Source organism: Rousettus aegyptiacus, unplaced genomic scaffold, assembly GCF_014176215.1.
Source record: "Rousettus aegyptiacus isolate mRouAeg1 unplaced genomic scaffold, mRouAeg1.p scaffold_m13_p_14, whole genome shotgun sequence".
Classification (NCBI taxonomy): domain Eukaryota; kingdom Metazoa; phylum Chordata; class Mammalia; order Chiroptera; family Pteropodidae; genus Rousettus; species Rousettus aegyptiacus.
Window position 1 is genome coordinate 12,374 of NW_023416289.1, and position 7,471 is coordinate 19,844.

General features: G+C 56.7%; 2 pseudogenes; both read right to left on the reverse strand.

Annotated features, from left to right (window-relative positions):
* Window positions 1–968: 968 nt before the first annotated feature.
* On the reverse strand, window positions 969–1,083 carry LOC118611793 (annotated as a pseudogene).
* A 5,289-nt stretch (window positions 1,084–6,372) lies between these two features.
* On the reverse strand, window positions 6,373–6,491 carry LOC118611761 (annotated as a pseudogene).
* Window positions 6,492–7,471: the final 980 nt, after the last annotated feature.

Consider the following 7,471-nt stretch of genomic DNA (forward strand, 5'->3'; position numbering starts at 1 on the left):
GGCGGACCGCAGAGACAGCGAGCGAGTGAGTGAGCAGAGCCCAGGGGCATCCAGGGGCAACCTGGCTAGAGGGCGGCAAAAGGAGGGGGCGGCCAAAGCCTACGGCACCCGGCCTTCCCAGATGGTCTCCCACCCAAGCAATAGAATAACCAGGCCCGACCCTGCTTAGCTTCCAAGATCAGACAAGTTCAGGCGCATTCAGAGTGGTAGGGACTTAGACGGGAGAGCCTGTCGTCTGCCGCCCCAAGAGACCGAGCCTGGCCTCCCGGCCGCTGGAGACGCCCACGACTACACCGTACCTCCTCCTTGGGGGGAGCGCTGGGGGTTCCGCTAGAGAGGTGGCTGGAGCGAGAGCCAGCCGCGCTAAGGCACCACAGCCCTTGAGGGACTGAGCGGAGGGACTGGGTGGGCGCTCTCGCATCCCGGACCTGCCCAGGCCGCAGACCACTTGCCTTCCCCGTCTTGGCCGTTTGGCAGGACCACGGGCCAGGCGTGCCTCGCCAATCTCTCGGCCACCTGGGCAACGGGGAAGGTGCAGCCCTGATAAGTTTCGACCTGGCCCTGAACCAGATCCACCCCACCTCTGCGCTCCCCGGCGGGGCTGAGCCCGACCTGGCCAGAACCACGCGGAGACACCGGCCACACCACCAGGCAACGCTCCGCCCCGAAACCTCACCTTCCGCCCAGTGCCCTCCGCCCTTGAGGCTCGCCGCCCCCCCCCCCCGCCCCCCCGTGGAGCCCAGGAAGCGAAGGGTCCAGAGTGGGGAGAAAACAGCCCAGGTCTGGCTGCAGGAGAGCAGGTGGGGGCGGGCGATGTCGCGGGGCGCATGGACTTTGGTGCAGCCCTTAAGCTCGGTCGCCTACCCGGGACCCCCGGAACAGCAAACGACCAAGTGAGCAAGTGAGCGGGGGCCCGGGGCATCCAGGGGCACCCCGGCCGGAGGGCGACAAAAGGAGGGGGCGGCAAAGGCCTACGGCACCCGGTATTCGCGGTCTCCCATCTAAGTACTAACCAGGCTCAACCCGGCTTAGCTTCCAAGATCAGACGGGATCGGGCACGTTCCGCGGGGTACAGCCGTAACCAGGAACACTGTCGCCTGCATTCCCAAAACTTCGAGCCTGGCCTCCCGGCCCCCGGAGACGCCCGCGCCTGCACCACGGCAGAGAATACATTTTATGACATACACGTGGGCGCTAATTTGAAATGCATGTGATAGCAGCAGAGAGAACTGTTCACGAGATGCGCCGCTGTGTTATTCCCCAAAATCCCACCAGATGGCAGCAGAGTGTAAAGTTTTATGATGACATCGATCGTTTCTGGACACCGTATGGCAGTAGAGAATGAATATTCATGATCGCTCGGGTGTTTATGATAAAATATACACCCGATGGCATCAGAAAATTTATTTTTATTGTGGTCTACACTCCGTTATTCTCAAAATGCACACAGGGTTGCTGCGGAAAACAAAATTTATGAATACGCTAGTACTTTCACAATGTCCACGAGATGGCAGCAGAGAACAAATTGCTCGAGACATGCGCTGCCGTGTTAGTCCCAAGAGTCACACGAAATGGCAGCAGAAAAAAAAATTCTAACAACATACCCTGGGGAGTCATTTTTTAAATGCACACGAGGTAGTAGCAGAAATAACTTCTCAAGACGTGCACTCCTGTGTCATCCCCAAAATGCTGAGCCGATGGCAACAGGAAGTAACTTTTTCTATTAACATACGCTTGCCTGTTATTTTCGAATGCCCACCGGACGGCAGCAGAGAAGAAGAATCTCTCATGACGTGTACTTTTTTGTTTATCCCAAGATACACACGAGATTCCACGTACGAGAACTTTGTTCAACCAAACGTCCTTAGGTGTCATTTTCTAACTGTACGAGATAACGAAAGAAATAACGGCTTACGACGTGTGCTATGGTGTTATTCCCGACGTGACGACAGGATGGCAGCACGGAATGAGTATTCGAGAGGATCTACAGTGGGATATTATTTCCCAATTGCCCACGAGACTAAAGCAGAAAATTATGTCGTGACAAGCACTCCTGTGTTTGACACAAGACGCACGTGGAATGGCATCAGAAAACTTTTCATAATGACATTCCACAGAGTCTGTTTTCAGAATGCACGTGAGATGGCCCCAAAATTGCATTTTATGACATGTGCTGTGATTTATTCAGAAAATGCTCACAGTGTAGCGGCAGGTGAGTATTCACAAGAGACACGCAGGTATGATTTCTGAAATGCCCTCCGGATGGCAGCGGCGAACAGGATTTCACGACGTACACACTTTTGTTCTTCCCGAGATTCACACGACATGGCGACAGAGGAAACACTTATAGAGACACACGATGGAGTGGTATTTTTAACGGCACACGACGGCGGCAGCGGTAGCTTTTCACGGGACGCACTGTGGCGTCATTCCCAAAATGCTCACCAGGTGGCAGCAGAAAATAAATTTTTCTGCTCACACACACCTGAGTGTTATGATCAAAATTTCTACGAGATGGCAACAGAGAACAGTTTTTCATTACTTGCGGTCCTGTGCTATTCTCAAGTTTAACCTGAAAAGGCACCAGAGAAAAAAAATTATAACGACATTCCCTGGGGTGTTATGTTTTAAATGCACACGAGATAGCACCACTTTTTTTCCCCATGACATTCTCTATGGCATTATTCCCAAGTAACCACCAGACGGCCTCAGAAAATAATCCTGTGCTTACGTACACCTGGATATTATTTTCGAAATGCCCTTGAAATGGCAGCAGAGAATAACCTCCCGTGTCTTTACACAGATGCAAATGAAATGGCAGTAGATAAAAGGTGATTATAATGACGTTACTTTGGGTTTATTTTCAGAATGCGCCTTGCACAGAAGCAGAGATAACATTTTAGGATCTGCGCTGCGTTATTACTCCCAGAATGCCCACCAGATGGCAGCAAGAATAAATTTTATTACACTCGCGTTCTTCTCAAGATGCACAATGCATGAAGGCACATAAGGAATATTTACGATAACCTACACCAGGTTTTATTCCTGAAAACTGCACCAGGTGGCAGCAAAGAGTAAACTTTTTTATTTCGTACAATCCGGTGTTATTCCCCAAATTCCCACCTATGACGGCAGGAAATAAATTTAATGATGATATACACTTGGGCGTTATTTTCAAATTACCCACGAGACGGCAGCAGAGAAAAACTCTTCATAATGACATGCCCCGGGGGTTATTTCCAAAATGAACATGAAAAAGAAGCAGAAATAACTTTGAGCAGCCCTGTCATGTTTTTCCCAAATTTCCCACCGGATGGAAGCAGAGAATGAAGATTCATAATGAGCTACACTTGATGACCTATTTTCAGGTGTTATTCCCAAAATGCACAGCAGATGACTGCACAGGATAAGGAATAACATTTCATGGCCAACACTCTGCTGCTATTCCCAAAACGTCCACGAGATGGCAGCAGAGGATAGGGAATAACATTTCACGGCCATCGCTCGGGGGCTATTCCCAAAGGGCCCACGAGATGGCAGCAGAGGATTACGAAAAATAGCTCAGTACCTAAACTCCGGTGCTATTCCCGAAGAGTCCACGAGATGGCAGCAGAGGATTAGGAAGAATATCTCAATGCCTCAACTCTGGTGCTATTCTCAAAAATTCCACGAGATGGCAGCAGAGGCTTACGAATAATATTTCAATCCCTAAACTCTGGTGCTATTCCCCAAAAAGCCCACGAGATGGCAGCAGAGGCTTAGGAATAATAGTTCAATGCCTGAACTCTGGTGCTATTCCCAAAAAGCCCACGAGATGGCAGCAGAGGCTTCGGAAGAATAGTTCAATACCTAAACTCTGGTGCTATTCCCGAAGAGTCCACGAGATGGCAGCAGAGGATTAGGAAGAATATCTCAATGCCTAAACTCTGGTGCTATTCCCCAAAAAGACCACGAGATGGCAGCAGAGGCTTTGGAATAATATTTCAATCCCTAAACTCTGGTGCTATTCCCCAGAGAGCCCACGAGATGGCAGCAGAGGCTTCGGAATAATATTTCCATACCTATACTCTGGTGCAATTCCCCAAAAAGCCCACGAGATGGCAATAGAAGATAGGGAAAAACATTTCATGATCGAAACACTGCTGCTATACCCAAAAAGCTCACGGGATGGCAGCAGAGGCTTCGGAATAATATTTCAATCCCTAAACTCTGGTGCTATTCCCAAGAAGCGAAAGCCCGGATCCGCGGAACCCCTGGGAATCCCTTCGTACGCGGAACCCCTGGGAACCCCGGGCCCACGCAACCCCTGGGAACCCCTTGGTCCGCGGAACCCCTGGGAACCCCTAAGTCCGCGGAACCCCCTGGGAACCCCTTCGTCCGCGGAACCCCTGGGAACCCTTGCTCCGCGGAACCCCTGAGAACCCCTTGGTCCGCGGAACCCCTGGGAACCCTCTGCTCCGCGGAACCCCTGAGAACCCCTTGGTCCGCGGAACCCCTGGGAACCCTTTGCTCCGCGGAACCCCTGAGAACCCCTAAGTCCGCGGAACCCCTGGGAACCCCTTGCTCCTCGGAACCCCTGGGAACCCCGGGTCCGCGGAACCCCTGGGAACCCCTTGGTCCGCGGAACCCCTGGGAACCCCTAGGTCCGCGGAACCCCTGGGACCCCCTTGGTCCGCGGAACCCCTGGGAACCCTCTGCTCCGCGGAACCCCTGAGAACCCCTTGGTCCGCGGAACCCCTGGGAACCCTTTGCTCCGCGGAACCCCTGAGAACCCCTAAGTCCGCGGAACCCCTGGGAACCCCTTGCTCCGCGGAACCCCTGGGAACCCTTTGCTCCGCGGAACCCCTGGGAACCCTTGCTCCGCGGAACCCCTGGGAACCCCTAGGTCCGCGGAACCCCTGAGAACCCCTTGGTCCGCGGAACCCCTGGGAACCCTTGCTCCGCGGAACCCCTGAGAACCCCTTGGTCCGCGGAACCCCTGGGAACCCCTTGCTCATCGGAACCCCTGTGAACCCCTTGGTCCACGGAACCCCTGGAAACCCCACGCACGCCACGAGATGGCAGCAGAGGCTTAGGAATGATATTTCAATACCTACACTCTGGTGCTATTCCCAAAAAGCCCACGAGATGGTAGGAGTGGATAAGGAACCACAATTCAATAGCTCAACTCTGCTGCTATACCCAATATGCCCACCAGATGGCAGCAGAGCATAAGGAATAACATTTCATTACCTAAACTCAGTCCTAATCCCAAAAAGCGTTCAAGATGGGAGCAGAGAAGAGCATTTCCCGACTTTAAGGGCTTTGCTCACCATTAAAATAAAAATCCACACACTTGATACTTACCTATGAAATAACTCCTGTCCTTCACATATCCCTTCTCACTCCAGGCCTCGCCCCCTGACCCTTCCTCTGTACCTCATCGCCTCAGCAGTGTCTTTCCTTATCCCCATTTCCTGTCCCCTCCTCTCCCTCCCACTGTCCCCTCCCTCAGTCCTCAGTCCCTCCCCACCCCGCCCCTGTCCCCTCCCCTTCCCCACCGCGCCTTGATTGACAGCCGGCCTCCTCTAGACCAGCCAGAGCCGCAGCGGGAGCTAGAGCGGCAGCCATGGCCACGGCTGGCGTGGACAAGCGCTCACCTCTGCGACTCGCGCCGCTCGGGTGGCATCACCCGTACTGCGTCGCCGCGCTGGCCCCAGAGGTGATGCGGCGCAGACCCCTCGCCAGGCAGAGGCTGCCCGCGCTCTGAGCCCTCCAGCGCTGTGTGCACGGCTTCGTGGGGCGGGGAAAGAGCAATCTGCCTCGCCCCTTCATTCCAGGCCTTGGCCGGTTCCAAGCCGAGCCAAAGGTCTTGGTAGGCTCTCTTGCATCCCAGGACTGCCCAGGCCTGGGGCCACCCTCCTCCGCAGTTTTGGCCACTAGGCCGGAGCTGGGCCCCCGCATGGCCCGCCAATCTCTCTGCCACCTGGACACCTAGGCAGGTGTGGCCCTGAAAATCTGAGCCGTGGCCCTCACCCAGACCCACCTCTCCCCTGAGCGCCTCACAAAGGCAGAGCCTGACCTGGCCAAAACCACGTGGTGACACCGGAAATACCACCAGGCAACGCTTTCGTCCGTGACCTCGCCCTCCGCACAGCTCTCACGGCCCTTGGGGGTCAGTCCCGCAGACCCCAGGAAGGGAAAGGCCTGGAGTGGAGAGAGAAAACAGCCCAGGGCTGCTGGCTGCAGGAGAGCAGGTGGAGGCGGGCGGTGGCGCGGGGCGCATGGACGTTCATGCAGCCCTTGGGCTTGGGCGCCAGCCAGGGCTCCCCGAGACAGCGACCGAGCAGGGCCCAGGGGCGTCCAGGCGCACCCTGGCTGGAGAGCGGCAAAAGCCTACAGCACCCAGTATTCCCAGGCATTCTCCCATCCAGGTACTAACCAGGCCCAATCCTGCTTAGCTTCCGAGATCAGACGAGATCAGGTGCATTCAGGAGGGTCTGGCTGTAGACGGAAGAAGCTGTCCCCTGCCGCCCCAAGAGCTCGAGCCTGGTCTCCTGGGGGCCAGAGACGCCCATGCCTGCAGCGCATCTCCCGCAGCTGTGCGGAATTCTGCTAGGGCACTGTGGCCCTTGGCTGGTTCCCAGCAATACGAAGGTCTGGGTGGCCGCTCTCGCATCCCCCGACTGCCCAGGCCTGGGGCCGCCCGCCTCCCCAGTCTTGGCCGCTTGGCAGGACCCCGGCCTGGGTGTGGCCCGCCATGCTCTCAGCACACCTAGGTACCTGTGGCCTGGCTAAGTCTGGGCTCCAGGCCTGACCCAGACGCACACCTTCCCTCCCCGATGAGCCATACCCGACCTGCCCGAACACGCACGGAGCCCCCGCCCACACCCCGAGGCATCACTTCAGATGGACATGGCCCTCGCCCTCCGCGGGGACCAGGGACCCGCCCAGTCCGCTGCCCCTGGCCTTCACATTGACTCTCTGCATCGAGAGACAGACAGAGAGAGGGAGAGCTGACAGACAGAGGGACGGAGAAACCCAGAGACAGAGCGAGTGACCGGGAGGGAAGGAGAAGGGAGAACACAGGTCGCCAGGGCGCGAGGCCCAGAGAGAGCCACGAAGGAGGGGACGCGGACGGGGTCGCCGGGAAGGGGAGGGCCGCGGGAGCTGGCTGTGGTCAGACACAGAGAGACAGTGAGGAGGAAAGGGACAGGGACGGAGAGACGAGAAGGAGACTCCGCGCGCAGGAGAGCGCGAGCCCGCGCCTGCCCGCGCAGAGAGCGGGGCGGCACCCGCAGACGAGCGCCGCGACGCACAGAGCGGGACGCCGACTGCGACCACGAGACCCTGCGGCCGCCCTGGAGAGGCCGCTTCCACAGCAGAGGGTGGTCGCGCCCGGGCTGAGCTCGGGCAGGGAGGAGGTTCGTGCCCAGTACCCCGTGCCGCGTGCCTTGGGACAGGCCAGGGGCTCAGGGAGTCCCATTGCTCT